This window comes from Choloepus didactylus, chromosome X (genome assembly GCF_015220235.1).
Source record: "Choloepus didactylus isolate mChoDid1 chromosome X, mChoDid1.pri, whole genome shotgun sequence".
Taxonomy (NCBI): Eukaryota; Metazoa; Chordata; class Mammalia; order Pilosa; family Megalonychidae; genus Choloepus; species Choloepus didactylus.
The window spans coordinates 136217620-136236790 of record NC_051334.1 but is presented as its reverse complement, the minus strand read 5'-3'; the positions used below and the strand labels follow the sequence as shown (position 1 = coordinate 136236790).

At 34.5% G+C, this 19171-nt stretch overlaps 1 protein-coding gene and 1 pseudogene across 1 annotated transcript in view; both read right to left on the bottom strand.

Annotated features, from left to right (window-relative positions):
- Nucleotides 1-19171, bottom strand: part of HTR2C (5-hydroxytryptamine receptor 2C) — a 433564-nt gene that overhangs the window by 13278 nt on the left and 401115 nt on the right. The gene's annotated exons all lie outside the window — the stretch shown is intronic.
- LOC119523269 overlaps nucleotides 9690-19171 on the bottom strand; it is a 69132-nt pseudogene continuing 59650 nt past the window's right edge.

Genomic DNA, 19171 nt, shown 5'->3' with positions numbered 1-19171 from the left:
AAGCATATTACAAAGCTACAGTGCTCAAAGCAGCATGGTACTGGCATAAGGACAGAGATACCAACCAACGGATTCTAATTGTGTGTTCAGAAATAGACTCTTGCATCTATGGAAAATTAACCTTTGATAAGGTAGTCAGGCCAAATCAACTGGGACAGAGCAGCCTCTTCAATAAATGGTGTTTGGAGAACTGGATATACATTTCAAAGAGAATGAAAGACTCCTACCTCACACCATATACAAAAATTAACTCTAATTGGATCAAAGACCCAAACATAAGCACTAAGACCATAAGACTCTTAGAAGAAAATGTAAGGCAATACCTTAAAGATCTTGTGATAGGAGGTGTTTTCCTAGACCTTACTCTGAAAGTGCAAGCAACCAAAGAACAAATAGACAAATGGGATCTCTTCAAAATCAAACACTTTTGCACATCAAAGGACTTTGTTAGAAAAGTAAAAAGGCAGCCTACACAATGGGAGACAATATTTGGAAACCATATATCAGATAAGGATTTAATATCCAGAATATATAAAACAATCCTACAACTGAACAACAGAAAGACAAACAACCCAATTAAAAAATGGGCAAAAGACATGGACAGATACTTTTCTGAAGAGGAAGTACAAATGGCTTGAAAACATGTGAAAAAATGCTCAACTTCACTGGCTATTAGGGAAATGCAAATCAAAACCACAATGAGGTACAATCTCACACCTATCAGAATAGTGATTATCCAAAAAAAGAGAAAATGACAAGTGCTGGAGAGGATGTGGAGAAAGAGGCACACTTATTCATTGCTGGTGGGAATGCAGAATTGTGCATCTTCTCTAGAAGACAGTGTGGAGGTTCCTCAGGAAGCTAAGTATAGATTTGCCATATGACCCAGCTATTCCATTGCTAGTTATATACTCAAAGGAACTGAAAGTGAAGACACAAGTGGACATTTATAAACTGATGCTAATTGCAGCATTATTCATGATTGCCAAGAGATGGAAGCAGCCCAAATGTCCAGCAATGGACAAGTGGATAAACAAACTGTGGTATAAACACATGATGGAATATTATGCAGCTGTAAGATAGAGCAAAGACATGGAAAATATAATAATGTCTATGAACCTTGAGGACGTTATGTTGAGTGAAGTTATCCAGAAACAAAAGGACAAATACTCTATGGTCTCATTAATATGAAATAAGACTAATAAGGAAACTTTGAGAGTTAAAAGCTGATAACACAGGTTACCAGGAGATGGAAAGAGGGTAGATATCAGGCATTTGATGCTGAAGGACTGCAGAAATGTTCAGCAGGAATGATTGTATAGATCCTGAAATGGATAGCATAATACTGTGTGATGGTAGCACAATATTGTAAGTACATGGAATAAAGATGCATGTGAGTAAAGCTGAAAGAGGTGGGATAGGGGAATGTGTGACACCAGAGGTAAAGATAGATAATGAAGACTGGGACTGTATAATTTGGCAAAAGCTGGAGTGGCCAGTGACTGTTGCTAAATGTACAAATATAAAAATGTTCTCACATGTGAGAGAATGAATGAATGTCAACCAGAGTGTTGAAAAAAAGGGATGATATTTGGGAAAAAACATAATCAAAGCAAACGAGTCTATGGTCAACAGTAACATTCCAATATGCTTCCATTAGATGTAACAAAGGCAATATAATAAAGTTAAATGTGTATGAGAGGGGGATATAAGGGAGGGAAATGGGATTCTTGCTAGTGGTATTGTTTTTTGTCCTTACTATTATATTGTATTGTATGACATTTTTATTTTTTTATTATCTTTTTTATTATTCACCAAAAACAAAAAAAAACCCAAAACACTTTTTCATAATAATCAATATGTTCAAGTGCTGACTGTGGTGATAAATGTACAGCCATGTGATGATGCTGTGAACAACTGATTATACACTGTGGATGGATATATGTTATGTGAACATATCTCTATAAGATTGTAGGAAAAAATATAAATAGAGGTAAAAGTGCTGGAGAAAACATGGAGAGAGGGAAGTACCTATTTACTGTTGATAAGGAGGCAGAATGGTGTAGCCTTTCTGGAGGTCACTGTGGTGGTTTCACACAAAGCTGAGTATGTGGGGCCATGGGGTCCTGTGACCTCATTGTGGGGTGTGTATTTGGAGGATCCAGGAGTGGAGACATGGGTGGACATTTGCACACTGGTGCTCGTGGAAGCAACATTCATGATTTGCAATGGGTGGAGGTGGCCTAAGGGTACACTGACTGAGGAACAGAATGGTGAACTGTGGTGTATTCATGCAATGGAATATTGAGCAACTACGAGGAGGAGTGAAGCTGTGAGATACAACGAGGTGAATGGATCCTGTAGACAGCATGTTGAGTGAAGTACGCCAGAAACCAAGGCAAAAACTATAATGCCTCACCAATATGGACTAACTACAATGTGTAAACTCAGAATTAAGTCTTAGAGCACAGCCTAACAGGGAAATGATTATTGTAATGGTCCCTAGATTGTAAGCTCTTACAGTGGTCAAATCTATTCCTGAATTGTAATGGCTATGTCCAAACTCTGAGATGTTGATCCCTAATCTATGAAGCTTGTTGCTGCAAAGAGAGGCTAACCCTGCTTATAATTGTGCCTAAGAGTCTCCCTGAGTGCCTCTTTGTTGTTCAGATGTGGCCCTCTCTCTCTAACTAAGTCACCTTGGTGAGTAACCTCGCTGCCCTCCCCCCACATGGGACCTGACTCCCAGGGGTGTAAACTCCTGTGGCAATGCAGGATATGACTCCTGGGGATGAATCTGGACCTGGCATTGTGGGATTGAGAACATCTTCTTGACTAAAAGGGGGATGTGAAATGAAATGAAATAAAGCTTCAGTGGCTGAGAGATTTCAAATGGAGTCAAGAGGTCACTCTGGTGGACATTCTTATGCACTATATTGATAACACTTTTTAGGTTTTAATATATTGGAATAGCTAGAAGTAAATACCTGAAACTACCAAGCTCCAACCCAGTAGCCTTGACTCTTGAAGACAATTATATAACAATGTAGCTTACAATGGGTGACACTGTGATTGTGAAAACCCTGAGGATGGTACTCCCTTTATCCAGTGTAAGCATGGATGAGTAGAATAATGGGGACAAAACCTAAATGAAAAATAGGGTGGTATGGGGGCGGGGATCTTTTTTTCTCTTTTTTAATTTTTATTTTTTATTCTGATTCTGATTCTTTCTGGTGTAAGGAAAATGTTCAAAAATAGATTGGGGTGATGAATGCACAACTACAAGATGGTACTGTGAACAGTTGATTGTACACCATGGATGACTATATGCTATGTGAATATTTCTCAATAAAACTGAATTAAAAAAAAAAAGATGTCTCATTTTTTCATTTTCCTAGAAGGGACTCTTGGGCCTAGAGTAGGCCTTGTCAATGGACAAGACTGGGTAGCAGAGTCATTGCAGTTGAGCTGAAGCTGTTTCTGGTTATGTGGGGCCAGTTTTTCCTGGCATCTATTTGTATAATATTTTGTACATTGAGGAAATGATGATTCTTACAGCTGCCATTTATTGAGTCTGTCTTACTTATATGCCAGATACTGAGTCATGTATGTTACTGATATTACAGATTTAAAATGTATTATCTCAATTTGATTAATGCACTATAAGACCAGTATTATTTGGTGAAGTAGCTTAACCAATTTACCAGATTTACACCATCATTAGTTTTCATTTTTTTAAAAGAAACTATTGCATGCAGTCAACAAAACAAGTAGAAATTCAAGTTCTTTTCACAGTATCAGGTAATAATAAATAATAATGACAACAGAAGCAGCACCAATAACAATATATATTGTACAGTTTATCACATTTAGTACTATAAAAAATTAAAGTACTGTCAGCAGTTTTCTAAGTGTGGTTCAAAGACTTAGGTGTCTGAAATCTCTTTAGACTAGGTTTCTCTTTCCCAACTATTTTTATTTAAGGCTTCCTTTTTTTCATTAACATTAACAAAACTGCATACTGCAACAGGCTGAATGCAAATATATATATGAGAATTCAGCTATCTTTCTATCAATTTAGACATTTAAGATATTTGTAAAACTGTAAAACAATGCCTCTCTTTTCTCTATTTTGTTTTGGCAAATACAGTTTTTGTGAAAATGTATTATTTATGTTAATAGTAAATGGATTTTTCATTGATATTTAAAATGAATTGCACAAATATTTTGAAAATTTCTCCACTTTAATTTCCAATGCAATAAATATAAATAGATATAACCAACATAAACAAAACCTCCTTGGGGTCCTCTATCATTTTTAAGAGTATAAAAGGTTCCTGACATCGAAGAGTTTTGAAATGCTGTTCTATGCTATTGGATGAAGTTTTTTAAACTCTGGAGAATTAAGTAAGTTAAACAAGTGTGTTTTCCTTAGTATTTTAGAAAATTTAATTAGCCAATCATAGAAATTCAGGTGAAATTATAATATCAGGCAAATATAAATAACAATACTAGCAATAACATATTTTTCATGCATTATCTCATTCATTCCTATAAAAATTCTGAAAGTCACTTGTTACTTAGTGAAGAAAACCTCAGAAAAGTTAACCAAGTTTAGCAAATAAAATGTAGCATTATTTGATGCTTTGAAATGCTTGATTTGGCCAAGGAGGACAAGTGTAAATTTAAGTACCATTGAAAATATCAGGGATCAATAACAACAATTACAATAATAATAACTACCCTTTACTGAGTGCCTTGTATTTGTGACACACTAGGCCAAGCATTTTACATTCTTTAAATGCTTTCATATATTATTTAATTTAACCCAGAAAAAAAAACATAGAAAAAAGGAATCAGTAGGTAGAATCACTCAATCTTTCTGAGATTAACTTCAATAAATCCATATCATCACCCTCAGAATTTCAGTTTTAGAAACAACAAAGGTAAGTTATAATTCAAGGTCTGTTGAAAATATCAGGTACTACTTTGACTAATAAACAGCCACATATTTTGCATACATTATCCCATTCAATTCTCACAATGCCCTTAAAAGTGGTTATTATTTACTATGATTACTTAACCTCAGAGAAGAATAGTATCTTCAGTAATGCACAGGGTCTTACTTAGCATTTTAGAAAACTTGAATTCATAACAAAATTGTAGTTCAAGTTTTTTGGAAAATTTATGCTACTACTAATTGTCAATCACTGAGTGCCTATTGTGAGTGCTTACTAACACTGGGGCTTTATCTGCATTACATACTTTACATGCATTAGCTCATCTCAGCCTCATAAAAGTAAATCAAAATGGGTATTACTTGAAGTTATTTTACTTTGAAGAAGGCAAATTCAGAGGATGTACAAAGATGCTTGTATTATTTATTAAAGCATTGAATTTAGGCAACACAGATCAATTCTATTGAAACTGTCAGAAAATAATACCATATGCCAATGATTTTAAGATGCACATTTCTTTCTGATTTTGACATCTTTGAAATTGAGATATATCTTACAACTGTTGGTGTCATACAATCATTGTTGGCCAGACCAAATTTGTTACATAGCTCTTATTGTCAGTGCATGTGTGTAGTTGGTCTGATAAACTTCCTTTGACATGTGGTAAGATCAAAACCATACCAGGGATCAAGATGGCAGAGTGAGATGCTTCAGGAATTCTTCCCCCTCTACAGGAGTTTTGAACAACCAGGAAGAAATGGCAGAAACATCTTTCTCAAAGCTCCAGAAAACAGTCAAAAAACTGTTGTAACAGGGTGAGTGACAAGTCAAGGAAAAGGTTACTTAAAAACAGAAGGATGTCATGACTGAGAGTCCCTCACTGGCTCAGTGCAGAGCTGGCCAGTGCTCCCAGTGTGGATCCCTGGTCCTGGTTCCAGAGGAAGCTGAGTAACCCTTGTGCACATACTTGGAGCTTGTATGTCTGGCCCAATCTGTCTGGTGGTGGTCTGAGGAACTAAATCAGGACACTAGTTAAATATTTGCTGTCCCTAAACTTCCCCACATGTAGAAGGCTGCTCACAGTGATCTCCTACAGAATGAGTGGGAGAGCAGTCAAGTTGCTGCCTGGAGCAAGGGATTTCTGGTTATAAAACATAGAGTGCAGTGCCATGGACAGTGAGGAAACTCTTTCCTAGGGAAGAGGGGACATTCTTACTCTTGCCCAAGACAAGACACATGCACAAAAAGGATCAGGACAGCCTCTACACTTTGGCCTCAAACTATTCCTTAAACTCATTGTATAGATAAGCTCTGAAGGAGAGCACTCACACAGGCCAATCTGCAAAGACTGGAAAAGATGTTTTCTTTTTTTCTCCTCTTTTTTTGCTAGCTCCTGGCATTCAAGGAAAGCTCTGTCAAAATGCTTGCTGTATACAAACTTAAGGAAGAGATGCTTCAGAGTCTAAGTTCCAGTGATAAAACATAAAAATATCAGAATGTCCTGGTTTCAACAAAAGATTACAAACATACAAGGAAACAGGAAGTGATGGCCCAGACAAAAGAGAAGATTAAAACTTTAGAATCTATCAGTTATTAGGATCAGACCCAGAATATACCAGATAAAGCCTTTTAAAATATGGTTCTAAATATGCTCCAAGAGCTAAAGGAACTCATGAACAAAGAGATAAAGGAAGTTGGAAAAATGATAGATGAACACAAAGAGACTATCAGTAAAGAAATGGAAATCTTGATCAGGAACCAAACAGAACTGAAGAACACAGTAACATAAATTAACAATTCCCTAAAGGGATTCAACAATAGACTGGGGTTGGCACAAGAAAGAATCAGTGAAGTTGAGAATAAGACAATTGAAATCATTCAGTCTAAGAAGCAGAAAGTAGAAAAAATAAAGTGCCTGAAGAATCTGTAGAACACTGTCAATCATACAAGCATAGACAATATGGGAGTTCCAGAAGGAGAAGGAAAGGATCAGAGAGAATATTCAAAGAAATAATAGCTGAAAGCTTCCCAAATTAAATGAAAGACATGAATACACACATCCAAGATGCTCATTGAGTTCAAAACAGGGTAAACCCAAACAGACATACACCACAACATATTATAATAAAACTGTCAAATGACAAAGATAAATTCTTAAAACTGCAAAAGAGAAGTAATGTATTACATACAAGGGAGCCTCAATAAAATTAAGTGCAATTTCTCATTGGAAACCATCGATGCAAGAAGGCAGTAGAATAGCAGAAAGTATTAAAAGCAAAATGTTTCCAACCAAAATCCTATATCTGTCAAAATTGTCCTTCAGAAACGAGGGAGAGATTAAGACTTTCTCAGATAAACAAAAGCTGAGGGAGTTTGTCACTGCTAGACCAGTCCTACAAGAGATGCTGAAGAGAGTTCTATGGGTTGAAAGGAAAGGAAAATAGATAAAGTATTGACACCAAATAAAGAATAAGAATCTTCAGTAAGGGTAACAAAATACATAAATATAAGTGCCAAGTCTATTGTATTTTTTATTTGTAATTCCAATTTTTATTTCTTACAAGTCTAAATGGCAAATATATAAAATGTATTGATAAACCAGTGGTTTTCGACTATTATTGTATAAATATGCAATTTGTGACAAGAACTACACAAGGTGGGGAAATGGAGGGGTATAGGAACATAGTTTGTGTATGCTATTGAAATTAAGATAATATCAAGCCAAAAGTGATTGTTACAGATTTAGGATCTTAAATGTAAGCCCCATGGTGACCACAAGAAAAAAGCAGAGAATTTGAAAACTCATAGAGATAGAAAGTAGCATACAGGTTGCAAGGGGCAGGAGGCATGGGGAATGGGGAGTTAATGCATAACAATCATAGAGTTTCTGTTTGGGGACATGGGGAAGTTCTATTAATGGAAGATCATGATGTCACTGCACTATTGTAAATATGAATAATAACACTGAATGGTATGGTTGGGAGTGGTTGAAATGGGAAAGTTTATGCTGTATGTATGTTCTCACAGTTAAGAAAAAAGAATGCACAACTAAAATGATTAATTCCATAATGTAATATGTGATCCTGTTTAGGATCTATCAGGAGAGGAGAAATGCTCAAAAGGACATTACTGGAACACAGAAAAAATTGGAATATGGACTGTAAATTTTTATGTCAATGTTAAATTTTTTGAACTTAATAAATGCACTAAAGTTGTTTCTAAGTGAATATTCTTGTCCTTAGGATATGTACATGCCAGTATTAAGTGTTCAAGGACCATGATGTAATATAAACTACTCTCAAGTGTTCAGAAAATGGATTGATAAATACATGGATGAATAGATAGATGGATGGATAGATAGATAGATAGATAGATAGATAGGTAGATGATTGAATGATATGGCCAATGTGGCAGCATGTTAAAATTTGTGGACCTGGGTATCTGGAGAGATGGGGGTATATTGGAGTTTTTGTATGCGGTGTGTATTATTTTTTGTAACTGTTCTATATGTTTGAAAGAATTTCAAATAAAAAAGGTTAAAAAAAAAGTACCAGAAGCCAAATTTGCAGAATGGGATTCAACAGCATGGAAATAATCCAATGGAAATGAAAAATTATGTCATAATAGGTGACAGAAGTGTTTTGAAGAAGGCACCCTTGAGTTTCAAATGCCACAGAGGAGTCTAGAAGTTGAAACATTTCCTCTATCTTTGAAAATTAGGTCATCACTGGTGATTTTGTTTCCATTCATGAAACTTTTATTCCACTTATATCAACCTAATACACATGTTCTTAACAGTTATGCCTATGTTGGTCACAAAAAATTTATAAGACAATAAACAAAGCTAGCCATAATCAAGTTACTTCCCTGTTAACTATTTTTACAGCACATGCATATTATGCAAGTATCAAAAAATATCATAAAATCAGAAAACCTAAAAAATGTTAAATACATGAGTTTTTTGTTTTACTGCTGTGCTTGATATACATGAATTAATGGATATCAAGCAACTTGTTTTTACTGCATCGTTACTTGTACATTTGTTCTTAGGTTGCCTAAAACATTTAAATACAAATAAAATAAGTGTATCAAAAATAATGCAAGCAAACAGCAGGTAACTTTACAAATAACGGAATGTGAACCATTTCTGCCCTTCTTCAGAGTAAATTGGATCACAACCTTGTCTAGAACACTTCTGCAGCTGTAGTCAAAGGTGTGCACATTGAGCTGGTGTATTCCACAGATACATATGATTCAACATGTAATATCCATGGGATATCTTTTCTGCCACAGCCTTGAAAGTGCTCCAAACCTTAAAGTACCCACAATAACCACACTTGTGACTGGAACCAATTATCCTTTTTATCCCCCACTAGGACAAACCAATATGTAGGCAGTTTTCTTTGCTTAGACATGGGAGCACTTTTAACACTGGCCTTTGTGAAGCCACAATGTACCAAAAGTATTATGCCAAACATTGATAATTTGTATAAAAACTCCACTTCCACATATTGGCCACCTCAAGATGAAAACAGGTAACTCTCTAATGTTAATTGGCTCTACTCCCCTAATATTAAACATAAAAACCACATGGGAAATACAGAATTTCAAATAAAAGCAGCATAAACCTGTCATAAATTGCAAACAGAAAACTATTTGTGGGACAGCATGGATGAAAAATATCCTACAGTGTAAAGTTTAGAATGAGGCAGGCAATAATTGAAAGGCCAGTTAATTTTCCCCTCCTTCTTCACCTTCGCCTCCTTGAGTATCCCATGTCTGCAATATCAAGTTGTCCCTCAGTAATTGCATTATTAGCATGTTGTCTTTGTATGACTCTTCACTTAATGTATCAAGTTCAGCAATGGCTTCATCAAAAGCTGTCTTTGCAAGAGAGCAGGCTTTCTCCAGGGAGTTCAGAATCTCATAATAGAACACAGAAAATTTAAGGGCTAGACCCAATCTGATAGGATGCTTTGGTTGCACTTTCTTTTTGCTGATTTCAAATGATTCTTGATATGCTTGTTGTGGCTGATCCACAATCCCTTTCTTGTCATCACCAGCAGCAACCTCAGCCAAGTAACAATTTCAAGAAGACTTTGCTGTTTGTGAGGCATTGAGGATCAAGAACTTTTCCAAAAGAGACAGTGCATCAATGCAGATATCTCTTAGCTCTGTCTCAATTTTCTGTCTATATTCTCATGCCATCTGCTGTTTTTTCTCAGCACCTTCTGTCTTTTGCTCAATACTTGAGATGACCCTCCAAGATGACCTATGAGCTCCTACAACATTTTTAAAGCAACTGAGAGAAGTTTCCTCTCCTCATTGGATAATTCAGCTCCTTGCTCAGTTACAGACTTCATGAAGGCTGCCATGTCAAAATATCACTCAGCCTGCTCAGCCAGTTTGCCTTTCAGCACCAGATCATTTTTATCTATGACTGGATGTTCTGTATCTGGAGTAGGTGGCGACAGACAGATGGGGCTCAGCAGTCTCTGGGTTGTGGCAGTGGCAAGGCTGAGACTCTGTCCCTGGATCTCGCTGCTCACAGGCTATAGCCTCTCCACAGACATGGGGTTTCCTCCAATCAACAGCCCAGGCAGCAGGGGCACCACACACACAATGATGTTAAACTCTGTTATGGCAACCATTGATTGGTACCCACAGCCCTAAGGTAGAGGGCAAGCTAGAGGGCAAGTGCAGATGAGCCCGGGTCTTCTCCAGCTGCCTACACTCCCCCCCTCTGTGCTTAGCTTCCAACTTCTCTACTCTTGTCCCAACTGCACCTGTACTGGAGACTTCTTTTCTTTCCTGCCCACCACTACCCCCATGTCCCCTTCTCCTTGGATCTCACTCTCTTTCTCAGTCCCCCTGCAACCACCTATAGATCACTCTTCCTCTATCACTGGTGATTATAGAGAAAGCAATCATAGTGGAATAGTGGAGACAGAAAACAGATTGCAAAGAGATGAATAACATATGGTAATTAAAAAAGAAGAGAGAGATATACAGAATAAATTTCCTAGAACATATTGGTCAACATCAAGATGAAAACATGGGTTAAGGAAATTATTTTTAAGTTGCAGAGGTATCTCAAAGGTATCTATTTTCATGAGTTGTTTATTTATTTGTTTGTTTGTTTGTTTTCTTTGTATGGAGAGTAAGCTATTCAAGGATACCATGCAGGACCACACCATATCAGGCTGACCTGAATGGCCCAGTGTCTCACTGAGTCATGGATGAGTCACATGAACATGAGAATTGACAGCAGGAGATGAAGATGAAGGAACAATTTTCAAGAGGGTCATGGAAAACAAAACAGGCACAAATAGTGCTTTCTTAGTTCTCAATTGACAAATTGTCACTGAGATTTGGGGAAATAAGCATTTTTCATGCTTTGTCAAATAGATCACTATGATGTTGGTGGACTGAGAATTTTTAGGAAATCAAGCCAATTTTTAATCTCAAGGGTTTTTAGCTTTAGGAAGAGTATGAACAAAGGCATGCTTGAATAAAGGATAGTGGCTGCAATGGTAGTGTTAAGTATTTAAATGTCTTTGAGTGAAGTTGAATGAACTTCACTCAAAGACATGAGAAATGAACTTTGAGTGAAGAAGAATGCCTGGTGATTTTAAGAGATACTTGCATAAGAATTTTTGGAGAGGTGGGGGCAATTGGTCCTGGTATGCAAATGCAATGTGGTTGACAATATGAAGCAGTGAAATTTAGGTAATGCTGAAAGATGACATATTTCTATCACAATCTAATGAATATTGAAAAATCTGAAGTTATGTTTAAGCTGAGATAGATGCTTATGCATTAAAAGTGCAAGCCAGTAGAGTGGAAGAGCTTAAAGATATAGAAAAGGAAGGTTACAAATAATAATGGAAGGTCCCTGAGGAAGTAAATATACAAATATTTGGAAGAATTACACTAGGACAGAAGGAAGGTTATCACTTCCTATTAGGAGAGATGGTAGTATGAATAGGTGACACAAAATATCAGGACATAAACAAAAGCAGTGAGAATGTGATAGAGATATGAAGTAAGCATTACATGGCAAAATAAGCAGGAATCATCACTAACTTGCCACAGAATGTTATTAAAATGGATATTTGTTGATTCTGTGCAGCAATGAGAAATAGGGAGTTTCAATGCAGATAGACATGTGACGATAGTGAGCTTTTCTTCAAAGCAAAAATCAATCAGTTAAACATTCTTACATGTAACTGAAAATATTCAGGAAAGATAGCTTGAAGATGCAGAAGAAAAAGATGATGGGTAATGAAGCAAGAACCCAAAGACCTAAGAAAAGATATATTCTTGGGTACAGGTAGAAAGTAAAATCTTGGGTAGAAGATGGCCCCAATTTCTCTAGTAACGTATCAATTATTACATACAATTTAATTGGACAAAATTCATCAGTTCAAATGCAGAGATTTTCAGAGTAGGACTAAAAAGCAAGTATATCAGCTATCTAAAAGAGGTAGCCTTTAAATATGAAGGCACATACAGGTTAAAAATGAAAAAAATTATGGAAATGATATATTGTGCAGACATAGCTATAAGAAAGGTAATGTGGCAATATTAATATTAGACAAAGTAAACTTCAAGGCAAAAAATATTACCAGAGATGAAGAATGCCATTTAAAACAATAAATGGATAAAATTGACAGTAAGATATTGCAATCATAAATGAGATTTCCCCTAGTAACACAGCTTCAAAACACATGAAGCAACTTTTAATTTAAATAAGAATTATTGAAGAAATCTCCAACCACTATTGGCAATTTTAATATTTGTCTCTCAGTAAAATAAAGAAAAACTAGACATAAAATAATAAAGAAATACAAACTAGGAATAACACTATCAACTAACTTGATGTAATTGCCATTTACAGAACACTATACTCAATCTGCATAATGCACATTCTTTTCAACTGCACATTCAATATTCAACAACATAGATTGTACTCTGGAGCAAAAAATATATCTCAGTAATTTCAAATGAAGAAAATCCTACAGACTATTTTCTCCAACAACAGTTAAATTAGAAATCAATAAAAATAAGATATTGGGAAAATTCCCACAAAATGATTGGAAATCAAAGAAGAAATATCTAAATAACTCATGAGCCAAAGAAGAAATCACAAGGGAAATTAAAACATTGTGGATTAAATATATTGAAAATACAGCATATAAAAACTATCAGTTCAACTAAAGCAGTATTTAGCAGAAATTAGTCATAAATGTCTATATTAGGAAAAAAGAAAGGGTAAAATCAGTCATCTCAGCTTCCACATTGAGAAGCTTACAAAAGAAGAGTAAATTATTTGCTACTTTAAATAATAAAGAGTAGAGCAAAAATCAATTAAAGAGAAAATTGAAAGTCATAGAAAAAATTGACAAGGCAAAAGTTGGTTCTTTGCAAAATTTAATAAAATCTATAAATCTCTAGCAAGACATAGATATACACACAGATGAGAGAATGAGACACATAAGCAAAAATTACCAATATTTAGAATAAAATAGTATTACTACATATCTTACAGATATTAAAAATAATAAGGAAATATTATCAGTTATGATTAACTGTGAGATCTACTACTCATGTGTAATGTAAGAATCATACCACAGTATAAGTCCATTTACAGTCCTCTACTTATGTGTGATTGAATATATATGGCTTATTTCTAAATATGTTATAACCCAACAGCACATGGTTATAATGTTTGTTTTGATCCATCATTATGTTCATATTTTATAGATATCTACCTTATTGAAATATAATTTACATGCATATAAAAACACAATTTCAAGTATACCTTTGGACAAGGTTTCACAAATTTTTACAACTATGGAATCACTACCCTAATAACCATATAGAACAGCAACACAAAGACTGCAGAAAGTTTCCTCATGTCCCTTTCAAGTCAATGCCATCCACCTCCAAAAATGACTAGATATCTATTACTATAGATTGGTGTTAGCTGTTCCAGCATTTCACATAAATGGAATCATATAGGACCTACATTTGCATGTCCGGCTGCTTTTGCTAATCATAGTGGCTGTGAATTCATCCATATTTTTGGTTTTATCAGTAGTTTAAACAATTTTTATTGTAAATATTATTCCATTGCAAAAATATTTGTTTATCCTTCCACTAATTGATGGACATTTGGGATATTTCCAGTTTGGGGTACAATGAATAAAGCAGCACTGAACATTCATGTATACTTCTTTGTTTTGGTTTGTTTTTGTGGATATATATTTTCATACCTCTAGGATAAATAGTGGTGGAAATTCTGGATGATACAGCAGGTGCATGTTTAACTTAATCTTATTGTGATTTCTAAAGTCACATACTTTCATGACCTATGGCATTGAACATTGTTTCATATATTTATTGACATTTGGATATATTCTTTTAGAAAATATTCAAGGTTTTACCCATTTTTAATTGGGTTTTCTGTCTTTTCTTAATTTTAAGATTCTTTGTATATTATGGATACAAGACTTTGTCATATATGTTTCTTGCCAATATATTCTCTGCCTCTGGCTTGTGTTTTCATACCTTAATAGCATGGTTAAAAGAACAGAAGTTTTAAATTTTAATGGAATCCTGTTTATTAACTCTTCAATTTTATTCTTAATGTGCTTTATGCCCTATCTGAAGAATATTGGCCTATGCCAAAGTCACAAAGATATTCTGTATATTTTATCTAGAATAGTTTTAGTTTTACATTTTATGTTTAGGTCCATGATCTATTTCAAATTAATTTTTGTATATGGTGTGAGGTAGGGGTTATGGTTAATATTATTTCATACCAATAAGTATTGATCCATTTCTCTGTTCTTATGCCACTAATCACTCTCTTGATTATTCTAGCTTTATAGTAAGTCTTGAAATGAGGTAGTGTAAGTGACTTCATTTTAAAAAATTATTTATACTATTCTACATCATTTGCATTTCCATGTAAGTTTTAGAACTATCTTTTCAATTTTTACAAGCAGCCTGCTGTGGTTATTTTAGGGAGTCCAATGAGTCTATAGATTAATTTGGGTAAAATGACAATTTCATTTTACTCTTCCAAAGAACATGCAATATCTCTTCATTTATTTAATCTACCTTAACTTCTCTAAACAATGCTTTGAAATTTATAGTGTAGAGGATTTTCATATCTTTCCAGTGATAATATTTTTTCCTTCTATTATAGATGTAAACTATTAAATTTTCTAATAGTTTGATGCTAGTATATAGAAATACAATTTAATTTTTTATATTATATTGGCCTTTTAGCCTGCAAACTTGCTAAATTTAATTATTAATATAAGTAAAATTTTCCTTTTGTGCATTTTTAAGTTTTCACATAGAAAATTAATTATATTATCTTCAAATAAAATGAGTTTTATATTTTCTATCAAAAATTTATTACTTCCATTATATTTGCCTTAATGCACTGGCTATGAACTAAAGTGAATCAAAATGGAAAGGAGAGGTGAGGCAAGATGGCAGCATAGGGAGTGGTGGAATTTAGTTAGTCCTCTGGAACCACTAGCATATAGCCAGGAACAAACAGTAAATAGTCTGGAACAACTGTTGGTGGGCATCTGTGAGTGGACACACATAATACACCAGTCTGGAGTGGGTGGAAGAGCTGAGATCACAGCATAGGAATTGTAAGTAAAGCTCCCCAAACTGCAGAGGTGGTACCCCTCCCCCACTGGTGTGGCAGGCTGAGCTGAAACACTTCCCTGTGGGAAAAAGAAGCAGTCTACTAGCAGGAAGGGAAGGTAGCTCAACCAAGAGCCAAATGTGGTTTTAGTTTAAGAATATGGACTACTGAATATAAGCAATGGGCACAGATAAACCTGGAGCAAGAAGGAAAAGAACTTTGTGGTTTTTCCTGGCAGAGAGGAGGTGGGGCTGATGGAAAAAAATACAGAAATAATTAAAAACAAAGGATTTTGGAGTTGGCTGAGCTCAGAATCCTGAAAAAGGTTTGTGTGCCAAGAAAAGAGGCACTTAGAACCAGGCACCAACACTGGTTCTTGACTGCTAACTGGGGGGTTAGGGACTGGATCTGAAAAAGGGAATTTCTTTCCTTTTTCCTTTTTTTTCTCTAAATAGTTCCTTAGAGAAAGCCTCAGGCATTTTCAATTGTCAGTGTTGACCCAGGCAAAGGTGGAGTTAAGATAGAGAGAAAAAGGAAGAAGTCAAGTATAGGAGATAAACCCCTAAAGGGCTTATCATCTCTAAGAAAATTCTTCAGGGAAACACTCTGTTTCAAAGGTCTTCTTTTAGGGAGTATCTTTAAATCAAATTCAAATTTTTTAATAGATCAGGGCAACTTATATTTTCTATTTCTTCTTGAGTCAATTTTACAAAAAAATGTAATTTCCAAAGAGTTCATCCATTTTATCTGTTATTACACTTATTATAATACATAAGCAGTATGCTATTGATTTTCAATCACAAAGAACATAATTCAAAAAGGTATACCAAAAAGGCAATAGAGGAGAGATGTAAACTAAAAAATACATTAGTAACCCAAATAAGAGAGGAAAGAAGAAACAGAAATAAAAAAGCTCAGGTGGGAAAATTTGAAAACTAATAACAAAACAGTAGAATTAAACTCATCCATATCACTTAACTACATAGAATATAAGGGGACAAAAATGCATTTGAAATTAGAGATTGTCATCTTGGATACAAAGAAACACCCAATTCCACTCCTCCTTTTTTTCACAAGAGATGAAATTTAATAATAAAGACCAATAGACTGAATGTAAAATAATTGAAAATATTTACCAGCCTGTGTGGCTCTATTAATATCAGACAAAAAGACTTAAAGACAAGGAGTATTCCAAATATAAAGAGGGTCTTTCATATTAATAATAAACTTCAGTCTTCAAGAAGTAACAGCAATTCTAAATGTATGACACATAATACTAAACCTTCAAAATAAATGCTGAAAAACGTAACAAAAGTAAAGGTGACAGCCTACAATAATATTTGGATATTTTGATGTGCTGCTGACAGTAATTGATAGAGCAAGTAGAAAAAATTCAGTAAATATGTAGAAGACTTGAAAATCACAAAACTCTATCAAAAAACTCAACTTATATATTTAAAGAACTTTAATACCTAATAACTACAGGACACACATTTTCTTCAAGTGCACATGGAATATTCTGCTGATAGATCATAGGCTAGGACAAAAAGTTTCAATATATTTAAAAGAATTGAAATAGTATAGACAATATCTCTGAGCCCAGCAGAATTAAATTGGTCTCGGTACCATTGACATATCTTGAAAATCACCACTTACTGGGAAATTGAACTATTTTAAGAAGCTCAAAGGACCAAAGAGAAATCAAAAGGGAAATTAAAAATCTTTTGTAATGAATAATAACAAAAACAACATGTAAAGATATGTAGGATGCAGTAAAAGCAGTGTCTAGAAGGAAATTTATTGCATTAATACAAATAAACTAAATCTTCTCCTAAAAAAAATAGAAAAAGAAAAGCAAATTAAATGAAAGATTGGTACAACAAATCAATAAAAATATGATGCAGTAAGATCATACAACAAAAAAAAAAATAAAGACTGTACTTGGGTCCATGAAAAAACTAATAAAACTGATAAAGCCCTAATTAGTCTATAAATAAAATTAAAATTATTAATATAAGAAATGAAAGAATTGACATCACTATAGATATTATAGACAATAAAAGGATAAATGGGGGTATTATTACCAAATATATGCCAATAAATTCAAAAATTTATAATAATTTCAGAAAACATGCAAGAAGAAATCATAATTAACACAAGAAGAAATAGAAAATATAAATTGCTCTTTACCTATTAAACTTACTATATTCATGTTTTAAAACCTCTCCATAAAAAAATCCAGATCCAAATGTGTTCACTTTTGAAATCTGTCAAATATTTAAGTGAGAAACATTATCAATTTTACACAAACTGTTTCATATAATGAGAAGGAGGAATCACCCCCTAATCAATTTTATGAGGTCAGCATAATCCTGATAGGAAAACCTGACAAGGACTTTACAAGATAAGAGATTTACAGAACAAATGTCATTGATGTGCATAGATGCAAGTACTCTCAGAATATATTATCAAATCCAGCAATATATAGAAAACTGTTATGTGTTGAATCCTGTCTCCCACAAAGACATGTTCAAGTCTTAACCACTGGTGCTGTGGCCATAAACTGTTGTAAATTAAGATCTTTGCTGATCCTATTAAAATGAGGCCAAACTGAATCAGTGAGGGCCTTAAAACAATATGACTGGAGTCCCTGTAAGCAGAGGAAATTTGGACACAGCAAGGCATAGGAGACAGAAGAAGACAAACAAGAGATGGAGATGGCTATGGGATGGAGTCAGAGATTGATTTATGCATTTTTGGCAAGCCATCACTAGAATGTTACATTCTTCTGAAAAAGCATGGCTTTGCTGACATCTTGATTTTGGACTTCTGGCTTCCCAAACTGTGATTCAATAAATTCCTTTATTTTAAGCCAATTAGTCTGTGATACATTTTTACAGCAGGTCTGGTATCCAAGACAAGGATAATATGTCATGACCTAATGTGGTTTATCCCAAGGGGCTCTCAGGAGCTCAAGGATGTTCAGGGTTGTAAAACACTCAAGGAAATTATCCATATTATCCAAATAAAGAAGAAAAGTCATACTAGTAGTAGGTAAAAATCACTTGACAAAATTTAATAGCTTTTCCTGATAAAAACTCGCTATAAACTAGGAATGGTAAGTGACTTCCTCATCTGCTAAAGAATATTTACAAAATAATCTCATCTATCATCACATTAAATGGTGATATATTGAAGGATTGATCCCTAAGGTCAGGAGATGCAACATAAATTTTTATTCAGTTTGACAATCTCTCTGTTGTTTTCTTTCTTCCTTAGTTCTTCCACTAATTTTCAAGTTACTCTAACAGGCCTGAATTCTACCTCCTGACACTTCCCACCAGTAAGTCACCTGCCTTTTACTGTCCAAGTTAAATGCAGTTCTGCTACTCATGAGATTTGCAGGCCTGCTGTGCCATTGAGCAAGTTACAACCTTGAATTTGTACTAAATCTGACTATATACTCTGACCAAATTCTTGGCTGAACATTAAACTACACAGGCACAGGGGAGACCTCATAGCATCACAATAAAAGAAG